The 23684-nt window shown below is 40.9% G+C and overlaps 1 long non-coding RNA gene across 3 annotated transcripts in view; it reads left to right on the forward strand.

Annotated features, from left to right (window-relative positions):
- Positions 1 to 23684, forward strand: part of LOC106505934 — a 624744-nt gene that overhangs the window by 402322 nt on the left and 198738 nt on the right. For all 3 annotated transcript variants that reach the window (XR_002338784.1, XR_002338785.1, XR_002338786.1), the window contains exon 4: positions 22798 to 22960. This is a non-coding gene — a long non-coding RNA (uncharacterized LOC106505934). The remainder of the gene's footprint in view (positions 1 to 22797; positions 22961 to 23684) is intronic.

The raw sequence follows: 23684 nt of genomic DNA on the forward strand, positions 1-23684 counted from the left end.
GCCAGTACCCTCCTAATTTAAATATTTATTGAGTCCCTACTTGGATGACTTTGATTTCTGGAAATCCTCACATCAACCTTCTAGGGACTTAACTAAGAGTATCCATGCCCTGTTTTTCAGGTATAAAATCCAGGCTCAGGAAAGTTAAGGGACTTTGATAGGATTCCATAGCCAGGAAGTGGATAGAATCATCAACTGAACCCAAAAATGTCTAGGTTCAATTTATGAATTTCTAGATTTATAGCCTTTGCTCTGACACTATTCAGCAGTTTTATGCTCTTCTACTGCTCATAATTGCCCCAATGGCTGATTTGGGTTTTGTCACTGTTCAAATTTGTGATCTGTCAAATTTTTTAATCTCTCTGTGCCTCAGTTTTCTCATCTGTAAAATGGGGATGGTAATATTACCTGGTTCAAAGGATCATTGTAAAGATTTAAGTTAGCTCACATAAACTTTAGAATGATGCCTGACATGTGAATAATGATTATTGTTATAGTTACTGTCATTATCATTATTTCATATTAAACATTGTTTTTCCTTTTGCCTAATGCAGAAAACTCAGTACTCTCTCTGCATTTCTACCTATCTTTACTACTTTCTTCAAACACCTAAATCCTACTATCATTTAAAAGTTACCACCTCCATGAAGCCTCCCCTGATTTCTATGGAGTCTTGTAGACTTCTCTCCCCTCTATATCAAACACCTCAGCCCAGAACCCTGTGCTTCTATGAATATAACCTGTTTCCAGAGTGTCATCATCCACTCCTCAATCACATACCATCTTGCACTGCTTGGAGTAACCCCTAGCTCTTGAGAAATGGTTCTCTCCCAAATCAGGCACCAATATCTAGACTTTGCCTTTTATTGGCCTGGAAGGCTTAGAAAAGTGTTGGATACTGGGCAGAGCTCCAGGCTTGTGGTCTGGCAAAGAGGTGGGTGAGAATCCTGCCTTTATCACCTGTACCATCCATCATTTAACTTCTCAGGTTGTGGGTTCTTTGTTAGTATATGGAAGATAAAAATCCCTTTTTTTTTTTTTTTTTGAGGGCCACACCTGTGGCATATGGGAGTTTCCAGGCTAGGGGTTGAATTGGAGCTGCAGCTGCCAGCCTATACCTCAGCCATAGCAACACTGGATCCGAGCTACATTTGTGACCTGTGCCACAGCTTGCATCAGTGCTGGATCCTTAACCCACTGAGTGAGGCCAGGAATTAAACCCACATCCTCATGGATACCTGTCAGGTTCCTAACCCACTGAGCCACAGTGTGAACTCCAGTAATCCCTACCTTTTGAGAGTGGCTAGAAGCAAACCATGGAAAAATGTCTATGCAATTGCCTGTATCAGGTGCTAGATTAGAGCCCTCTTACCTTATTAATAATAGCAGCTCAGTATCGATCAGTCACTTATTATATTCCAGACCCTGTTCTAATTAGTTTACATATATCATTCTCCCATTTAAATGATTATTCAAATGACATCAAAAACACAAACAACAAAATGTAAAATAGATACTTGGACTTTATCAAAATTAAAAACATTTTGCTTTGCTGGACACTGTCAAGAAAGTGACATGATAAGTCACAGAATAGGAGAAAATATTTGAAATATTTAATTAATATTCAAACATTTGAAATATTTAATTATATATCAATGTATAATTAATAAATAATAATTGATAAACACAAAATGTTTGAAAATCATATATCTGATAAGAGATTGGCATCCAGGATACATGAAGAACATTTACAACTTAATAAAAGATGAGTAACCAAATTAAAAATTGGACAAAGTATCTAAATAGACATTTCTCAAAGGAGGTGATATGCAAATGGCAAAAAAATAATATGTTTGACAAAATTAGTCATCAGGGAAATCCAAATCAAAACTGTAATGAGTTACCATTTCATACCCACTGGAAAGATTAGAATCACAAAAGACAGATAATATGTGTTGGTGAGGTTATGGAGATATTGGAACACTCCTACACTGCTGGTGGAAGTGTAAAATGTCACAGCACTCTGACAGTCCAACAGGTCCTCAAATGATTAAGCATAAAGTTCCCATGTGATCCAGAACTCCACTTCTAGATATTAGAAAAGAATGAGATGAAATGAGACAACCCAGAAGAAATGAACAAATATGTACCCCCAAAAACTTTTGCAAATGTTTATAGCAGTGTTATTTATAATAGCCCAAAGGGCCAAACAACCTAGAGATTCTTCAGTAGATGAATGGATAAATTAAATGTGGCCTATCCATATAGAAGAATATTATTCAGCTATAAAAAAAGAACGAAGTACTGCTACATACTACAACATGGATAAGCCTTGCAAATATTATACTTTATGGAAGAAGCCAGTCAAAAAAGACCATATATTATGGGATTCCATTCATATATAATGTCTAGAACAGAGCAATCTATATAGACATGAAGTATCTTAGTGTTTGCTTAGAACTTGGGGAGAAATAAGGGTTAGAAGAGGAGGGTACAGAGTTTCTTTTCGAGGTGACAAAAATGTTCTAAAGTTGATTGTGATGATGGTTATACATATCTGTGAATATACTCTAAAAACCATGAAATTGTATACTTGCAATGGATAAATTTTGTGGTATGTGAATTGCATCTTAATAATGCTATTATAAAAAAGTTCATGTTTATTCTCTAAGAAACAAAATCGGAAGGGATACTGATGCCAAATATAAAAAAAAAGAGAAGAGTTTCTTGATTCTTGGGGAAGAAGATACTGATAATAGTGTATATTAGTTTCTCATTGCTGCTGTAACAAATTACTGGAAATTCAGTGGCTCAAGACTATACAAATTAATTTTATAGTTCTAAGGGTCAGATGTCTGAAATCAATGTCACTGGGTTAAAAGCAAGGTGTCAGTGGGTCTACTTTTATTTTGGAGGCTCCAGGGAAGAATCCATTTACTTGCCTGTTTCTAGCTTCTACGTTTCATCTGCATTCCTTGACTCATGGCCCTAAATCACTCTGACCTCTACTTCCATCTTCAAATCTCCCTTTCTGACTTTGACTCTCTCTTCTCCCTCTTATAAGGACCTACCTAGTGATTACATTCGGCTCACTGGGATAATCCAGGATAATCTCCCCAACCCTCAAATCCTTAATCACATTTGCAAAGTCCCTTTTGCCATGTCAAGTAACATGTTTACAGGTTCTGGGGATTGGGACATGGACGTTTTTGTCGGGAGGGAGAGAGTCATCATTCTACTTTCTATGAGGTGTTAGAATCTCCATTTCTTTCAAAAGAAAACGGTCCCTCCTCTCATCTGTCGCCTGTGATATAGTTTACCTGCGAAGACAGGAGATCTTTGGAGGTCCCTTCTGGCTTGAGGCTTCTGAGGAGTTCTTTAAGTTTCTGACTCCCTTTGCTGTTATTCCTACTTCTTCCTCTGGAATGGGTGAATATGAGGAAAGGGACTTTGGCTCTCAGATAGCGCTGTTGGAATCTTAGCTGTATTACCTACCTGCTGTGTGACTATGGGAGAATTAATTAACCTCTTAAGCTTCAGTTTTCTCATCATCAGAATGAGTATTATAATGTGCCACTCATAAAATTTGTATGAACTATAAGCAATGACCTAGGCATAAAGAAATGGTTTATTGGTTAGTAGCTATTGTTATCAACATATTTTCCTCCATTCTCACCTCTGTCTCTTCACACACTATCATAGGAGTTTGCACAGTCTATTGAAAATATCTGTTCTCTTATCTATCACTGTGTAATGAGCTCCTTAGAGGGCCAAATGAGGGTCTTCTCTCTCTGAAGGTATTGCAAAGAGCAGATGGATGGATGGATGGATGGATGGATGGATAGATGATGGTTCATCACTGAATGGACAGATGAATGAATGGGTGCATAGACAGATAAATGATGGCTAGGAGGCTGTATGTGTTGTATATATGTAGGTATGTATATAGTTATTATGTATGTATAGGTTCATGAATTAATGGATAAGTACATAGGTGGATAAATAAATGGCTAGATGCATGGAAGGGTATATGTACTAAGAGTTGATGGATATTTGGATGGATGCATTGATCTATAAATGCATGGATGAGAAATTGGGTGCATACATGAATGGGTGTATATGTCTTGTGTATGTATGTGTAAATGACTTGACCAATGGATGGATGGAAGTTTGGATTCTCGAATGAATGAATAGGAGGATGAACACATGTATGCGTATGTATGTATATGAATAGGTATGTGTACGGATACATGGATTCAGGAACAAACTGATAAATGGATTCATTAAAGAATGGCTAATGGAAGCCATTACACAGCTATGTATGTGTGTGTGTGTGTGTGTGTATACACACACACACACACATATACATATGGATAAGTGGTTTTATGGATGAACAGATAAATGGATGATCATTTAAGAACTTGCATTCTTATTGCTGAATGATATTTTCATTCTATATCTTTATCACTAAAGGTTCTGATCCCTAAGAATATCAGATCCCTAAGAAAAATCTTATCCCTAAGAATAATCTACTCTGTCCCATAAAAGGAAGACTGGTGAAACCCCCTATTGTGGATATGGATCAAATCACTGCAGAAGCATTCACTATAATCATCTCTAAATGCCTTCTCAATATGACATCTCAAAACCTGATCCAAAGCTTGGGCCAACTCCCTTAGCACAAAATGGTAAGACTTGAGGGGAGCCTAGATGCCATTTGTTTCAATACTTTGATTTTTCAGATGTGGAGATCAGAGCCCAGAAGAGGGAAGGGACTTGCCTAAGGTCTCACAGCTAATGAGTATCAGACCTGAAACAAGAACTCAGGGACCCAGGCCAGGGCTTCTGCTACAAAGTGCTACCAGGCTTCATTTGTTTTGTCAAACCTCCCTATACCCAGATGCCTCTCCCAGATAAAGACTTTCTCTCTCTTTGACTCCAACACCCACAGGTCCCAAGAGCCAACCTGAACTTGTTCATCTCCTATGTGACAGTCATTAACTTAGCCACCAACACCTGGCCCGCAGAGCAGTTGGAAGGATTTAGAAAGACAAGAAATTTGGCTTGTGTGGGTAGATTCCAAAGACGCCCTCTGGGGTTTCAGCATTTAATGCTTTCCCCTTGTCTTCTGATTTTCTAAAGGGAAATCTTTCTTCTATTTTTCTTTCATTAGTAGAATAAAAGGAAGACAGACACACAGAGTTTTCCCTAGTTACTCAACAAAGGCACCCCACAAAGATTGTGTTTGTTCATCCCCAAGGCCATGGGGGCCCTATGGACCTTCCTGGAATCTTCAGTGTGGCAGTGATGAACTCCAAGCCCTTCCTGCTCACAGGTGCTGTCCCTCCTTAACCACGTACTTAGGACCCAAAAACTGACCACATTTCATCTGAATTTCCCAGAGAACCTGGGATGTTGGGCAGATCCCATTGTCATGGTTTTGTAAATAAGCCCTGCTTATCTTTGGGTTTCCGAACTTTCCAGTCTTGAAACAATCTAAACCCCTGTAGGAAGAGCCCTCTCACCTGTGGGGGGCAGGGTAGGGTATCACTTCTGGTGTCTGGGCACTGGGCCCACATGGGAATAACCACAAAAATGACAGCCACATCAGTGATAATAACAACTGCATATGGAGAGAAGACCAGGTGGCAGTCAGTTCTCACTCAATCCCCACACCAGCTCTCTAAGGGGTATGACCTATGTAGCCCCATACCAGGCACTTCACGTGGATTAGCTTGTTTATTCTTCTTTATGGCATAACCATCTAAGCACTATCCTTATGCCTGTTTTTACTGAGTTGATGGTACTGGGAACAGAGACATTGAGTCATTTCCCAAGGACACACAGCTAGTAAATAGCAGAGCTCCCATGCCATCTTCCCAGTGGCAATGACTTTTAAAGTAAATACTTTATGGAATTATAAAGCCATACATATATGGGGCTGAATGGGTCTGTCAGGATCATTTAGGTGAAACATTATAGGTCAAGAAACAAGACCCAGAAAAGCAAAGTGACTCACCAGGGCTGGTTAGCTGCAGACTTCCTGGCAGAGTTGTAGAATAAAAATAATAGTAATAATTATTATTTCAAATATTTCAAATCTTAAATTATTATTATTATTTTTCTTTGTCGTCGTCTTCTTCTTCCGTCTTTCTTCTTTCTTCTTATCTTAAGGATTGCAATGGATCTTGTGGATATTTTGTAAATGCACGTTCCATTCTATGCAAATCAAATTACAAAGTCATTAAAATAAGAACTACCTCTTAAATGGACTTGCAGGAGCATTTGATAATACCATCCCACTTAAACACACACACATACTCACAAGCACAACACAACACACACGGCTCTCTTCCTTGGGTAGTGCTTTGGGTTTTGATATATATGGTGTGAATATTTGTTTTTTATCTACCCTTAGATGGCCCTCAAGGACGAAGTGATCATGAGAGATCTGTGTCCTGAAGAAAATCATCTTTGCCACCTCCTGAATTCAGTTTCCTGGGAAAAAGTATGGCTTCAACCCAGGAGAGGGAAATTATTTAGAAAGGGAATTTGGAGCTGATTAATGGGGGAGGGGGAGGAGCAGCACAGAGGCATGAATAAGGGTAATTCTTCCTGAGAAAACTGGGGGGATTGCAGCAGGCCCCTTAGCCTCTGAAAGCTTGCATGACAGGGCTGGTAGAGATTGGGCAGGATACGCTGAAGGTAAGAGATGAAATGGCAAAGACCCTCCAGGTATCAGTGATCTTAACCACATACTTAGGACCCAAAAACAGACCACATTTCATCTGAAGTGATTTTTCAGGACAAAGTTTCTCAATTTGGGAGGGACTTTCAGGTGGTATGGGAACAGGACATTGTGTAACATTAGACAACATGGTGGAAAACATATTGTATTTTCTCTCCCTTCTCATTCCTTTGGATTTCTTCAGATGTTTTTGCTTTTACTACTTTACCTCTTCCAACACTAGCTGACATCTTTTAAAAAGAAGGAGGTCTCCCCCTGGACCCAGAGCCCTTCTGGAGTTATCTGACTAGAATTTAGCATCAAAATTTTGTGTTCTTTATGTTTATATTCAAGGACACTTTCTGTTTGGACCCTGGAATACCAATAGCTGGAATAATACAAAGTGGCCTTTTGAAAGAAATGTATTTGACAGCAAAATGAGTTGGCATGAAGAACACCTAGTATAATAGTAAGGCAGTTTATGGATGATGCCAAAGTCATGAAGATGATAAAGAATGACTGTTTGGGGGGATCAGTCTAGATAAGAAATGGAGAGGCAGCAGACAGGGTGAACGCAGGGAAAGGGTATCAGAAAGATTCACAGGAAGGTGCCATATGTGTTGGTGGTAGGCCTGAAAGTTGTCAGTGGGTAGGCAGTAGTTGAGTATTATAAGGCAGGATAAGCTTGCTGCTGTCACAAATAACCCCAAACATCAGTGGCTTCCCAAAGGAAGGCCAATCAGGGGCTCCTCATTGGTGGGATGTCTTCCACCAATGACCACCAAATGGTGTTCATTTGGGGCCCAAGTTCCTTTCGGAGCCTTTGTCTCCTTATTTAGCTGGCGAATGACCACTATGGGTGGGTTTTATGGGCCAGGTGAGGCTTTTATCACTTCTTTCACATCCTTTTGGCCATACCTCTGTCATGTGACTACACTAGCTGCAAAAGATTCTGGGAAATACAGTCTAGCCATCTACTGGAGTGGAAAAGGAAGGGGGTTGGGGGAGCAGCTCATCAGTCTCTGCCCTAGATGGTTAGTTCATCCAATGTATTCATTCATTGTTCATTCAATATTTATTTATTCCTTCCGTACTTCAATATTTATTCATTCAATATTTATTAAGCACCTATCATGTGCCAAGAATTTTTGCCTCTCAATTTAATTAAAGTGATGACTTTACCTGTTTTATTTGGGTTTGAAGATCATTTATGAGATATATTTGAAAAATTAATTACATTTTTAGCTAAATAGAGTGGTGATTCTACTCTTTTCATGTGTCTAGGGATAATTTGTAGGATGATGTTTGAAAAATGAATCCCACATACCAAAGTGTGTTCAAATGATCTTTTCAGTAATAATTATTCATCTTTAGTGGAGATTCTTGAAGGTAAGAGCAACATCTTAGGTATTATTTCCAAGTCCCTAGCCCTGAGGCAGGAACATAAATGTTTTGTGGAAAAGAATGTAGAAAATAAGTTTCTAGAGACAATGAGTCTGTCATATTGGTACTGAACTAGTGGGTTGGGTCATCCACTAACAACCAAGATCTTCACCCACATCATGATCTCATTAGCCCAGGACAGAACCCCAAGACTGAAAGGAAGGATGCTTTTGGCTTAGATCCTCATCTCTCCTGTTGCCATGGCAATACACTGTCTGGCAGGAGACAGGGCCTCCTGTCAATGATCCCTGGTATCCCCTTTTTACCCAATAGCACAGGTGGTATTTTTTGCTTAATATGATCTATATGAACTTGCCTGTTTAACTCATCCATGGATGAACTCCTCCAAAGGGTGAAGTTCAGAGAATATCCCAGGAGAGTTCATTCGTCTAATGTACGTCGAATATCAATTCACCACTTCCAAATTCTGTGCAGTCTTTGTGTAAGTTGTTTCTTTGGATATATACTTTGGGAATGGTTTCCAGGTCTTGGCGTATCTGCTCCACAAACCCCAATGATAATACCACATCATTCATAATGTTCAAGGTATATTGTCTTCTATTCATGTAACCCATATAGTTAAGATCATGCTATTTAAAAAATGTGCCCTTAAACATACATCTTGGAATAATTTCCAATGTCATCAATGTTATTTTTATCTTTTTAATATTTCCAAAATAATTTGGTTCTTTATCAAAGATCTTTAAGTAAGGGAGGACATAATCAGATTAGAATTTTTTTTCATGTCTAGAATGCTAATTCTGGAGCATTATGGAAGTATGAAACGATAAGGACAGAGGAGCAGTTGAGAAAAAAAGGCAAAAGGTTGGTGGAGTGGTCTGAAAAAGAGCAATGGAACTAAGAGAAGCAGCTAAGTGTGCTGGCTGTGTAGGCCCTGGAAAGTGGTTTCTGTGCATTTATAGAAAGGTTCAGGTATTTACTAGTTGTATGACTTTGGTCAGATAATCTCCCCCAGCCTCAGTTTCCTCATCTCCAAAACAGGTCTACTGATGGTACTCACATCACAGGGTTGTTTGAGGGCTAAAAGAGATAATTCCTGTAAAACACTCTGTGTAATGCTTTTATAAAGGATAGGTTGTATAATTTTAAAATATTTATCATCTATAATTCATCTAAAACTACTCTTAAGTAGTGCCTGGCATAGGCAAGTGCTCTGATAGTGTTAGCTGGTATTCTAGTGGCTCTGATGGCAGGACAGATGAAGGTTGTGGGGGGGCACTATAATAAGTTTGTGTGCCTGGGTAAGTGATGGTGCATTTGGTCCAGATATGAAAGATCGGGAACCACTGAGGAAGGATGGGGACCTGAGTGTGGGCCTTTTTGACTGGTTATGACCTCCTAGCCCATGTCCCCCATAGAGGGTGAGGGACCTACCTGGTCTCGACAAGTCCAGGGACTGGCTTAGCTGGGCATGTGGACATATATGGCCTGGAACCTTGGTGTACCTATTTAAGGAAGACTCTAGGGTCTAGAATATCTAATTTTGGGAGAAGAGGAACAGCACAGGGGAGGCATCCATTTCCACATTGGAAAATGCAACCCTGGTGGTCTAGTGGTTAGGATTTAGCACTTTCTCTACAAATGCAAATGGGGTCACATCACCCTCTCCTTAAAACCCTCTTCTGGTGTCCTACTGCTTTCATGATCTGAGCTGAGCCCTTGAATGTTGATTTCCCCTGGAAGCAGCCTCTGAGATGGAGTCTAGAGCACAGAATGATTTTTCAGGTGTGCTTTTGGGAGCTGGCAGAGGGAGAAATTTGGCTGGGACGCAGGCCTGACAACAGACTTAGCCAAACCCATGGAGAATTCTGGAGCTAGAATGGTCCTTCAGAGATGTTACACATTGTGCTATCATGGCCAGACCTTTTTATTCTTTATATTCACATGGATCAGTCATTAGATGTGGGACCCCTTGAGAAGGGATGTGATCTGGGGATAGGCTGCGCTTTGCTTCTGGGGAATCCTTGAAGGGGCTGATGACTGAAGGTCAAATTAAGTGCTAAGAGTACTTTGGCAACTAGAGCAACATGTTTTTTCTTAGAAAGATCTGGAGAGGGTGACTCTGTCCACTTCAGTGGTCTACAAGGCCCTGCATGATCTGGACCTAAAGACCATCTCAATCTTTCCCCAGTGACTGCTCTTTCAGTGTCTACGCTCCAGCCACACCAACCACCTCTCATGGCCTCAAGTGCCACATACTGTTCTGTGTCTCAGGGCCTTTGCACATTCTCTACCTGAAATGCTTTCTACTTGTTTTCATCTGACCAACATCTAACTTGTGAAATCAATCTCAGTTCAAATACCACTTTCTCCCAGAAGCCTTCCTTGAAATCTATATGCATTCAGGATTCACTATTTTGTGCCATGAGTACCCTATGGACTGTCCCTTCACCATTCACAATTACAGATTTATTTGCGTGAATCTGTTTCCCTACTCACCTGAAAACTCCATGAAAGCAGGATGTGCGTGAGCTTGGACTCAGGCTCATGGTGTTCTCCTGGTCCGTTGGGGCACACAAGAATGATACGTTTCCTCTTCTCTCTTCCCACTGGACTATAGGAAATCTCCATTTTTGGTATGTTTTAAAATTTGAGCAAAAAAACACATTCATAAGTTCTGATATTTAAGATTTCCCAATATGAGGACAACAAACTGGAGAACAGGTCCCATTGCTTACCCTTTCAACCACAACTTGAAATATAACTTTAAAAATGGCTTTGCAAAAAGGCAAATCTGATCTCAAATCTCCATTGTGTCACTTACTAGCTGTGTGACCTTGGATGAGCCACTTTACCTCTCTGAGCCTCTCAGCTTTCTCTTTTGAAAATGGCTCCCTATTCCTTAGGAAAAAATGGGACATTGTATAGAGCCCAGCATAATACCTGGCACACAATAGATACTTGATGAATACTGCTCATTCCTCTCCTCTCAGATTCAGTTAGATTCTTGCCACACTGCTATCTGTCAAGAACAGCAGTGGGAGATAAGCTGCAGACAAAGAGTGGCTTAATCATCTCATCCTCCTGGCCACTGACCTCGCTGGGGCCAAGGCTTGTTTGCCTTGGAAGATGCGCTGATGGCTCCCAAGGTGGTTTGTTTAACTGATGGCTTTTGAGGGCTGGGGCGAGGGGTAGAGAAACAAGAGGCTCCTGGTCAGGTTGAAGGGCCTTGCCAGACAAGCTGGAACAGAAGTCTGGTGATGCATTGATCCAAAGTGGAGTGACTAGTTAATCTCTGTTGCTTTTAGAAAGATGGCTCAATGTGCCACCTATGGAGACAGGTGGGGCCTTTTAATTCCTTGGTGATGGCTTGGTCATGTAAGCACTCTGGACAGAAGGAAGTATATTTAGGGAAGTAGCAGTTTTAGTTAGTGATGTTCTAGGCACAGAGGGCTCCTGGCATGGAATCCTGTCTGTTCCACATGTTGGTAATCAGACTTCATGTGACACATCTGGCCCTTATAAGTAGGCAACATCTTCCTTTTTAGTCAGCATCTTCATTAATTACTATCTGACTCCCATGATGCACTAAGTACTAAGATCTGGAAGCAGTGACAGTTGGGGTCACTTATCACCCTTGGTGTGCCCCTCATAAACAGAGCACAAATTGAGTGATAACAGTGAACACATCCAAAGAGCTTATTAAAAGGAGTCTTATGGGGGGGTCCTTAATAACCAATTAATTATTTTGTGAATTAGTCATCTTTGTAATTCATTAAACATAATCATGAAAATTTGGCTGTTAATCATCCGTCTATCCATCCACCCTTTCACTCATTCACTTATTCATGCATGAACTCCTTTACTTATTTACCCATCACCCATTGACTTATTCCTTGATTTACCTGATCATCCATCCAGTCATTCATCTGTTTCTCCATGTTTTTATGTGTCTATCGCATACCCATCTATCTATGCACTACTCTATCCATGAGTCCAGCCAGCTATGCATTTTTCCTTCTATCCATCCATCCATTCATCCACTCACCTACCCATATGTCTATCCAACCACTTAATATCAACTCAGCCATTCACTCATTTTCTCCTCTATTCTTTTTTTTTTTTTTTTTTTTTTTTTTTTTTTTTGGCTTTTTGCCTTTTCTAGGGCTGCTCCCGTGGCATATGGCGGTTCCCAGGCTAGGGGTCTAATCAGAGCTGTAGCCACCGGCCTATGCCACAGCCACAGCCACAGCAACGGCAGATCCAAGCCGCATTTGTGACCTATACCACAGCTCACAGCAGTGCCAGATCCTTAACCCACCGAGCGAGACCAGGGATCAAACCTGCAACCTCATGGTTCCTAATCGGATTCGTTAACCATGATGGGAACTCTCTCCTTTATTCTTTAACTAGTTATTCCTTCAGTGGAATAACTGAGTACTCACCCTGTTCCTAGTCCTATTCTAGGCACTGGGAAGATAAGACCCTGGCTTTCAGAAGGACATAGTCTCCTGGCAAAAACCATCATAGAACTAGACAATGACCACCCAGCAAGCCAAGAGGAAATTGGAGTGTCTTAAAGTTGGGCATAGCTTTATGCCAAGTAAATATCCATGAAGTTCCAACTCCCTGAAGGTCCTGGGACAAGTTTCTATACTAAAAATGTGAAATGGAGAGAGGAGGCCAAGTTAACTTTTCATTTTCCCAAATCTTTAGTCCATTTTGCAATATATGTCAAGTTTCCTTTTTCTAGCAGTCTCACTTGTAGAAATCAGCTTGGAAACAACCCAAATATCCAACTACAGAGAACTGTTTAAATACATGTCTGTACATCTGAACAATAAGGCGCTGTGCAATGATTGGAATGGAAAAGGTAGAATTTTATGGATGATACAAAAAAGAATTCAGGATGCATTTTTAAATACAGGAAACTAAGCTGCAAAACAATGTTCTAGAAGTCTAGAAGAATCACTCTGTGAGGGTGATGTGAGATCATGTAGATGGGATTACTTCTCTCTCCTGCCCGCCCCCCTTTTTTTTCCTTTTTAGGGCCACACCCATGGTATATGGAAGTTCCCAGGCTAGGGGTTAAATCAGAGCTGCAGCTGCCGGCCTACACCACAGACACAGCCACAGCCACAGCAACGTGGGATCTGAGCTGCATCTGTGACCTGCACCACGGCTCACAGCAATGCCAGATCCCCAACCCACCGCGCAAGGCCAGGGATCGAACCTTCATCCTCATGGATACTAGTTGGATTCATTTCTGCTGTGCTACAATGGGAACTCCATATCGCGGGTCTTTCTTTCATCTAGGGATGCAAAGGGAAACTTTCTAGAAGAACCAGAATTTGCTTTTCCTCACTGCTGCACCCCCAAAACCTGGAAGAGTGTCTGATACAGAGTAGACATTCAATATATATTTATTGAATGAATACATGGAGACATGATAAAACAACAACCATCACTACTTACTTTGGGGTGCAGAAACAAGGTTTTGTTTGGGACTTCTGCCTTTTCTTTTATTACATAAAGTACATGAATGTTTTGCTGCAAAACTTTTCAAATTTAAAAACAAAGTGAAAAAAAAAAATCCTTTAGCGCGTTCAGCCTTCCTATTCTCTGGGAAGGGATTACATAGGGGGTGACATGTCTCCATTTATCCACACTGTTTTTCATGTCCAATTAAGGAAGGGGGCCTTCTGTATTTCAAGTTTCCCCTCTCCCATGGGGTAAAAGCCAGACTTGTTAGAGAAAACAAACAGCAGCTTACATGTGCGTGTGTTTGTGTGTGTGTGTGTTCAGGCCCAGGCTCTGAGGTGCATAAAAGCCCAGACCCCCTTTCTGGGGTAGAAGCTGACATCAGGGAGCTGTTGACAGTCCCCCCCATGTGACCTCTTGCACAATGCCTGGGACAGCTCAGCAGCTTAGAAAAAGGAAGAAAACAAACAAAAAAGTCGGTCGAGTCTGTTTGTTCTGAAGAAACTCAAAGAGGTGTTTGACAGTCAGTAAATGCCAGCTTTGCTGTTGTCTTTAATCTCTAACATGGGAGGCAGGAGGCCAGAGCAGGGGTTGGGGGTGGGAGAGAGGAGGGCATGAAAGAGAGAAATAAGGAGAAAAAAAAGGGCACCACTGGGGTCGGGAGAGCTCCTTCCAAGAATGCAGACAAAGCGGGTTAAGTAGACTAGGTAGGGGACCTTGGAGGGCAATGATTTAGGACCTGCCCTGTGACCACTTAGGTGATACCAATCATGTTTCAATCTTTTATTTCATTCACTTGTGTATCAATTCATTCATGTCCTCCTTCTTCCCTTCTGCCCTCCCCATATTTCCTTTCTTCTCTCTCTTTACAACTATTTATTTAGTTCCTCTTATGTGCCAAGCACTGTTCTGGGTGCTGAGGACCATGGTAATAAATAAATCGAGGAAAAACCTTACCTTCTTGATGCTTGCATTCAAGTCATGGAGACATGAAACAAGTGTTGAGTGGCTGTTAAGACTAAGATGGGCAGTAAGGTGGGATAGAGACAAGGGGCATGATGGGGCTGTTTCAGGTAAAGTGCTCAGGGAAAGCCTTTCTGTGGACATTGGAAGAGAGATCTGGATGAAGTGAAGGAGAGAACCATGCAGTTAACTGGGGGAAGACAATTCTAGACAGACTGGAGAGAAAATGAGAAGTCCTGGAGGACATAATGGCCTGGAGTGTTTGAGGAACAGCAAGTTGGTGGTGTAGTTGGGGCAGAGAAAGCAAAGGCGAGGAGGGAGGTGATGAGTTCAAAGAAGGGAGGTGAAGACAGATCATTCAGAGACTGTCCAGCCATGGTATGAGCTTCCTCGTAATAGGATGGCAGGTCTTTGGAGGGTCTAAGCAGGGCAAGGGTATGATATGGTTAATGCCTTGGAAGGATGGATGTTCTTTTCAGAGGGGCTTCATCAGGGCTGGAAAGCAGAGCATAGACACTGCTGTGGAGGGAAGATAAGGTCTGGGGTACAAACCTGTGATCATCATGGTGGATCTCAGGCTACAACTTAATGAGAATGGAATTGGTGGTCCGCAAACCTTGGGACCACCATGGAGGTTCAGGTGGAGACCTGAATTAGGGTCGTCGTTTACCTCCAGGGTCCAAGTTCCTCTGAGGCCTTTGGAAAACTAGATTGGGGATGTTAGAATCAGACAAACTTGCCTTTTAACATTGCCTGTCTCTTAGTCAGTCTGAGCTGCAGTCTATTCATTTGAAAACTGTGTCCAATGGGACCTAACTCTCAGGGTGGTTGTAAAGATTAGAGGAGATACTATCGCTAATGTCCTTGGTGCAGCTCATTCCTGTAATAACTTCTCAGTACACAACGTATTTTCCTTGATAGCAAAACAGGATAATTAGTTACTCACAATTCAATGCGTTTTGCAAAAAATTTCCTTTAAGTATAACGATGATCTGGGTTTGTCATGGCTACCCTCTACATCTCTTTCTTTTGAGTTGTGTGAATTGCTTGAAAATAGCCCTCCCTGTGAAAGATGTGGAAATGTTGTCAACATATGCATTCAATCATTGGAGGAAATCATTTGAGATTCATGTAGCCAGTTCTCCTAATGCAGTATATCCCAAGCAATTTGTGGAAAACGGGAGGAAAAAAGCCACCATTATCAAAACACTATGACCACACCCCACCACCAGTAATAGCAACACAATCAACACCAGCAGCAATGACAAGACCTCTGCTAAACCATCACCACCTTTGCTAACATCACTACTATTAACATCACCACCACCATCCTCCTCACCACCGTTAGCACCGTCACTGCCATTACCACCGCTGTCATCATCGCCACCATCCACACCACCACAGCCATCATCATCACTACCATCAACAACACCAGCAATGATACCAGTGCCGCTACAGTAGCAGCCTATCCACATGACCTATCCACACAAACACCATCACCCTCACCACCACCACCAAGGCTATCAATACCTTTGCCAATGCCACCAGCTTCTCCATGACCCCTGTGAAAATCAATAATGCCCACAAACTTCACAACAAAGAAAACCAGAAAACCATGCTTTTCTGTCTCTGAAGGTAATTCTTAATCACACACAAGGCACTGGGTAGAAAAACAAGGATGAATAATAAGTGGCCATTGTCCTCAAGGATCTCACTGTTACACATCAAGTACATAAAGCTAAAATAGGAGTTCTGATGGGGAAAAGTGCTAGTGGTATCCAAATGGAGAGACAATACATGTCTGATTGGGGATGGGAATAGATGAAAGTGGTCCATTTTGACAGAGGAGTTAAAATTGGAGAAGAATGCTATGTGTATGTCAACTTTCCCCTTGGGGAGGAGTGGCAAATAAATGTTCCAAATTCATTTCCTCTGCCAATGGTGGACATCCAGAATCCACCAGAGAAGACTTTAGCTGATCCTGAAGGGGGCCCTAGATCCCTAGAATCCACTTCAATACAGGGATACTGGCAACCTAATCAGCTGATGGAATTGGTTTTCAAGATATACCCTATTTGCCTGCCCTAAATGAGAGAGTGCTTAGGGAAGGCACCTATCTTGTTAAGTGTTATATCTCCATGGCTGGGCCACAGGCCTCAGGAATTGCTTTGAGTGTCATTGAATGGATGGATGAATGAATGGGGAGAAGAGAGTGGTCCATGTGAAAACAAGAGCATCAGCTGAAGCCTGGAAGCAGGAAATTGCGGTATGTGTCCTGAGAATGGCATAAATGTTGGGCAAATGAGTGAAAAGGGAGAAAAGATCCTATTTTGGATGCACTTGAATACAGTCACTAGATTTTGAGAAGGAAAATGGCATGATGTGAGTGAGTTATTCATATAGCCTGGAAACATAACAGTAGAGGGAACATAACACTCTAGTGATAGGTGGCAAAAGTAGTATAGGGATGGTAATAGCCATAGCTAATATTTTAAATTGCTTACTGTGTTTGGTGCTGATTTTTTAATCTCTAGGGCAATCATTTAGGTACTATTATTAGTGTCATTTTACAGATAAGAAAACTGAGGTATAGAGAAAAGTAACTCACTCAGAGTCAAATATACAGTAACTGGTAATGAATATATAAATGGGTTAAATCTATTTCTGGATAAAATTGGAAAAATATTCCTTCCTTGTCCCACAATGGTTTAGCTAATTTTTCTTTATTTCCAGTTAGAACCAAAGGATTCGTTCCCTTCTTTCTGCAGCAGTGGGGGGCAAGAAACGCATTTTTACGAGGCTGGTGGCAGCTGTTCTTCCCCACACCCAGCTGTCTTTTCCTGAAATAGGATAGGGCAAAAATTCAAGGTTTTCACGGATAGCCCTTGGGTTGGAGATCTGAGTTTGAATCCCAGCCATCACTCTTTGTCTGGGTAACCATAGCAACCAATATCACCATTCTGCTTCAGTTCCTCATCTGTAAATGAAAAATACCCTCTGTATTCTTGGTTCATATGATCATGATGAAAATCAGTGAGTGGTCTGCATGCATGAGAACACTTTGTAGAATGTGTATACAGAGAGAGCCTGCAATATATTTATCCTTTGCGACAGGTACCATGTTCATAATAACACAGTTATTTTTCTAATTATTGTCATCATTTAATATTTGGCCCCTGAACTAGGTTGGTAAATAGCTGATGTGGATACTTCTGATGCATATTTCCAATCCCCTTGCTTCTCCTATCTTTAATACAGGCATCACCTGGTGTCTTTTCTATGCAAGGTCTGACTGTATTTCACGCAGGTGCAATGCACAGGGCTTTACCTCAGGCCCACCTTGTGTACCTCTCACTTCTGGCCCCAGGTCTTTTCTTCAGATGTCACAGTATGGCACACTTTGGAGAACCAACTCATCACCAAATTCATCCTCCATGAAATGGCAGGAACTGAATGCTTGTTTGGGCAGTCCTTTGGTCAATGGAGAATGCAAAAATGAGATGAAGTCTTCTTCTTCCTCCTCATAGACAGACGAGCCTGAGCCCCATTTCATGTGGTTTCTCAGATACTCCTGCAGCCTCACAGTGGTCCACTCAATGGACCATTCTTATGTTGGCTCTCTTGCTTTCCTCATTTCATCCATCCATCCCTTGGTTGTTCCCCAGGACCACACTTGGCCATCAAAGTACAACATATACATCTCAGCCTGTTTTCTGGGTGAACCCAGGCTTAAGAAGTGTTGAACCTAGAAGTGGAAACTCTGATTATTCCCCCAACCACTCATGTTTGTATCCCCCCCCCCCACACTAAAGGACTGAGCATAGTATCTGAGACATAATAGATGCACAGTGCATCCTTAGTGAATGCATGCATAAATTAATGGGATGCCTGTATCTCAAGAACATAGTACAAGACAAATTTGATTTATTGACTTCAGTAGCTAAGTATGGTGGTTACAGGTGAAGACTTTGCAACTGATCAGCAAGATTCAAACATCAGCCCTGCCATGTATTAGCTGTGTTACCTCACCTAAGTTAAGTTACATGGTCTCTCTGGACCTCAATTTCCTTGTTTGCAAAATGGTTAAAAATAGAAGGAGGCAGTGACCTCCTTCACTTTATGTAAAGTACTTGGCACATAGTCATAAATCAATCAATGAAGTTAGTACTATTACTAAAAGTAGTAGTATAACTATTACATGAGAAATAATGCATTAAAAAGCTGTAGAATAGAATTCAAAGGTCACATAGATGTACATCACTGAAAGTTTCCCCCCTCCTTTTTAAACTTTCTTTCTACAGGGGTAATAATTCCCCATTGACTTCTTATGTGATAATTTTGAGAGTACTTTACAAAGTATAAATACTTCTAGAAATGGAAAGGACTTTTTCCCCTCCGTGATATTGGTGGTGAATGGGACAATCCAGAAAGCATGTTGGATGGCTGAAGAAAGACTTCCACCTTGGGAAGACGGAAATTCATTCGTCATTTCCGAAAGGTGATCTCCCTAGCTGACCACAGTGATTGCCCGCTGAGATGTAAATCCCCAAGACATGGGAAGGGAAACTAGGTTCCTGGAGTCCTGAAAGGTGAAACTGGGGCCATATTTCACGTGTGGCTTAATCCCATTATTGCTGATGAAAACAGGATTTTTAAAGGACATGCTTCTTTCACCCTTCAACCTTGTTCAGTGGACCTTTGGCCAAGAGCTGAAGTGTTGTGTGCAGCCAAAGAATTCTTGGTATTTCCCATGATGTCAGTGAGATGAAACATAGGGCTTTCTTTTTACCTCATCTGTGGAGTAGAGGTAATTATGGTCCTTCTTTGATAACATATATATCAACTTAGTATATGCAAAACACCCCTCTCACTTCATTGCATTGTATTGCATTGCACTGTATTTTCACTCTTCATTCCAATCCCCACTTTTGTCTCCTTTTCCCACTAAAGGCATCTAAAGGTATTCACTTTCAAATGTCTAAAATACTTCTTTAAATAAATTTTCCTTTAGAAACATGCAGTAGTTTTTGCATCCACTTTTTTTTAACATAAAACTCAGTAAGCTACCAACCTCGTTTTGAAAGGTATTCACTTTCATATGTCTAAAATACTTCTTTAAATAAATTTTCCTTTAGAAACATGCAGTAGTTTTTGCATCCACTTTTTTTTTTTTTACATAAAACTCAGTAAGCTACCAACCTTGTTTTGTTACTCTCCTTGTTGCTATATGAATACATTAAAAACGTGGTATACTTTATAGGTTTGTATAGTGCACACTCCCCACATTTTCTGTATCATTCCCCTAGAGATGGACACCTAGGTTATTTCCAATTCTTCTCCACCAAAACCAGCACTATGAGGATCTGCTTAAGATTTTTCCTGGAGTTAGATTCTTGGATCCTAAGATACATCTTAGTTAAGTCAGGATGAATTCTATTCAAGTCATGTCGAAATAAAGATGCCAAAGCCACTTTGTGGTCAACTTTGCCCAAGCCCCTTGCTTTCTATGGGTATATATTTCCCTTCATTTGTATAAAGAGGGGATTTGGAGGAGAAAATCTCTAAGGGCTCTCCCCATATTTATATTCCACTTCTAATTTCCAAGCCAGCTGTGTTTATCAAACAAATGGAAGAAAAGTTGGACAAAATGTGGTAGTCCATCATCCAAATATTTGGAAGTAGCCAGATGTTCAGCATCTTGTAGACACCACCTAGAAGGCTTTTGTCAGTGTTTTTAGGTGGCTCTCTCAGCAGTATTTGTGTTCTTTTAGGTTCCCAGGAATTCTCTTTTTCTCAGAGAGCTAATGTAGATTAAGGCTTATAGGGGTCTTGTAATCCCTTAGGAATATGGGCTTCAACTTTTTTCAACCTAGGGTTCACATCTATCTGGATCTGTCTGTTTATCTACCTGTCTATCTATCATCATCCTATCTGTTTATTTATGGGGGGATTCAATATTTATGGAGTTAATGAGAACATTGACTCTCAAATCAAATAACATGGCTCAGACAGATATGAGTACAAATAACTAGCTGTTTGCCCTTGAGCCAGAAACCACTTCTTGACACCTCAGTTTCCTTATCTACATATTACAAACATGAGGATGATAATGTTTCTTCATCGGCCAGTTGTGAAGATCAGATGAGACCATGGGTAGTAAGAACTTAGCTCGGGACCTGGCACAGAGTAAACTCCATGGGAGTGGGAATCACAAACATTTTGATATTCTTCCCATGGGGAAATGGGGTCTAAGACCCTTCCAATAAATCTAGGTGGGCTTGTGATTGCTTTGGCCAATAGAATCAAAAGTGACATTATGTGACTTCCCAGGCTAGGTCCTTGTGCCCTCTTCAGTGGAACCCTAGCCACTGGGAAGGAAGTCTAACCACCTTGAGGCTGTTATATTGGAAAAACCTCTGGAAACCACTTCAGATAACAGTCTTGTCTGAACCCAGTCTCCTCGCCAGGATACTTGACGCTTAGAAGCTGATTCTCTAGTTCCAACTGTTCGAGCTTCCCAGTTGACTCTAGACATAGTGAAGCAGAGTCAGCCATCTCCTCTGTGTCCTGTTCAGATTCTTGACTCCCAGAATACATGAGCACGTTGTGGTGATTGTTGTTTTATGCTTTTATGTTTGGAGGTAGATTGATATGCAGTGATAATAATTAGAATGCCCTGAACTATTAGTATCATTATATTCCTTCAAGGCAACACTCAAATATTATGTCTTCTAAGACGATATATTATTTTAAAGCTTTGTTGAAGTATAACTGACTAATAAAATTTTAAGATAGTTAAAGTATAAAATGTGATGATTTGATGTACATTGTGAAAGGATTCCCCTCATTGAGTTAATTAGCACATCTATCACCTCTCATATTTCAATCCCCCCTCTTTTTTAAATTGTGAGGACATTTAAGTTCGACTCCCTTAGCAAATTTGATTATATAATATGGTGTCATCAACTGTAATCACCATTTTATAAATTAGATCCTCAGATTTTATTCATCTTATAACTGATTGTTTGTACCTTTTTGCCAGCATCTCCCTATTTCCCCCAAAACCCCCAGCTGCTGGCAAATACTTTTCTACTTTGTGTTTCTACTTTGACTTTTTTTTTTAAGATTCCAAATATAAGTGATACCATAACAGTATTTGTCTTTGTCTGGCTTATTTTGCTAGCATAATGCCTTCTAGCTTCATCCATGTTGTTACAAATGATAAGAGTTCCTTCTTTTTTTAAGACAATAATATCCCATTCTGTATATATACTATGTATATTCTATATATACGTATATATAATTTTCTCGATTCGCTCATCTGGTAATGGACACTTAGGTTATTTCCACAGATATTGTGAATAATGCTGCAATGTACATGGGAGTGTCGATATTTCTTTAAGATGATGGTTTTATTGTGAAGATATATTATAACATTGATAGTATCTAACATTTATCCTGCCTGGTACCAGGTTAGTGCTTTACAGATATGTATTCATTTAATCCTCACAACAATGCTATGAAGTAGGTACATTTTATTTGCATTTTAGAGATGAAGGGACAGAAGCTTAAATGATTTCCCCAAGGTGGTGTAGCTAGCAAGTTGTTAAACTTGAATATGAACTCTAGTCTTTCTGACTTACATGATGACTTCATGATCACTCTGGACTTTTTGGTTATAGAGGTGACACTCATTTCTGGTTCATGTGAGGACATTGACCATGACACTTGATCAGAGAGGTTTCATCCTCTATACCCCCTTTCCTATTTCCCATTTGAAAACCAACCATGTTTTGCCAGAGAAACAATCTGATATCAATTCTTCCAGAGGTAGGGATAGGGAGTAGAACTTCATAGAGAAATCCAAGCGCAAAGGAAACTTCAGCTTCCACCACTGGGAGGGGAAATTCTTTGTTAAAGGATAATGCAAAGGGTTACATTTTCTAAAATGATGAGAGCTCCCCCCGCAAACTGAGGGAGCCCCCACCCCCTTCAGACCTGAGGACAGCAGATGCTTTGGTCTGAGCAGGTCTGGGAATGGATGGAAGACCCTTAGGTTTCTGCCCTTGCCCCCTGCCCCCAACCTTAAATCCATAACTTAAGTGACTATAACTATAAAGCCACTAATAAAAACATCTCCACTGGCTCTATTTACCCAGCTGTGTATCTCAGGATCTGTCGCTGACATTTTTAATACGCTCTCATTTCTCTGTCTTCCACAGGATTCATTTGAAGCAGCCCACAGGGAAGGGTGTCACTGAGGAAACAAAACCCAGACCCCCCAGGCCTCTGGCTGAGGGGTGGGAGCATGCTGGGAAAGCACTTCCACCTGAGAAGCACAAAGGACCCCAGGAGGAGAGGAAGCTGGCCTGAGGCCAACCGGAGGTATCAGAGTGGCTGGGCTCAAAGAGGGAGGTCTGGGGATGGGGCTTCAGAGCACTTACCCTCCCAGGGTGAAGGCAAACAGGGCTCTCAGCTTTGGCTGCAAGAAGGGCGTTGCCGTCAAGTCAGATGGTGGCAGTGATGGGGCCGCTTTGATTTTTTTAAAAACCTTTTTATGAATTATATGGTATCTATAGAGAAAAAAAGATCCACAAAACTTTACAGCTCAATGAAATCACAAGGTAAACACTCAGCCAACCACACCCAGGCCAAGAAATAGAACAGCCCCCCCCCAAGATGTCTCCCTTCTGTGCCCTTCCCAACACCATAATGGACCCTTACCTCCCAAATGACCCCTATGTTGACTTTTAATATCAAAGGTGAGTTTGCTGGTTTGTGGACTTTGTATAAAGGAAAGCATTCTCTTGGAGATGGTTTCTTTTACTCATAACTGTGAGCTTCATTTCTGCTGTTTGTGAACCTGTTCTTATTGAGTATTACTCCATTGTGGGACGATATCATGCTTTATTGATTGATTCTCCTCCTGATAGGCATTTAGGTTTGGGATTATTATGACTAGTGTCACTGTGAATATCCTTTTCCCTATCTCGTGGCACATTCATTTCTGTTAGGTACACCCCCAGGAGTGGAATTGCTAGAAACTAGGAGACTCCTAGAAGAAAACATAAGGAAACAGCTTCTTAATGGTGGTCTTGACAATGCATTT

The sequence above is a fragment of the Sus scrofa genome, chromosome 14 (genome assembly GCF_000003025.6).
Source record: "Sus scrofa isolate TJ Tabasco breed Duroc chromosome 14, Sscrofa11.1, whole genome shotgun sequence".
NCBI lineage: Eukaryota > Metazoa > Chordata > Mammalia > Artiodactyla > Suidae > Sus > Sus scrofa.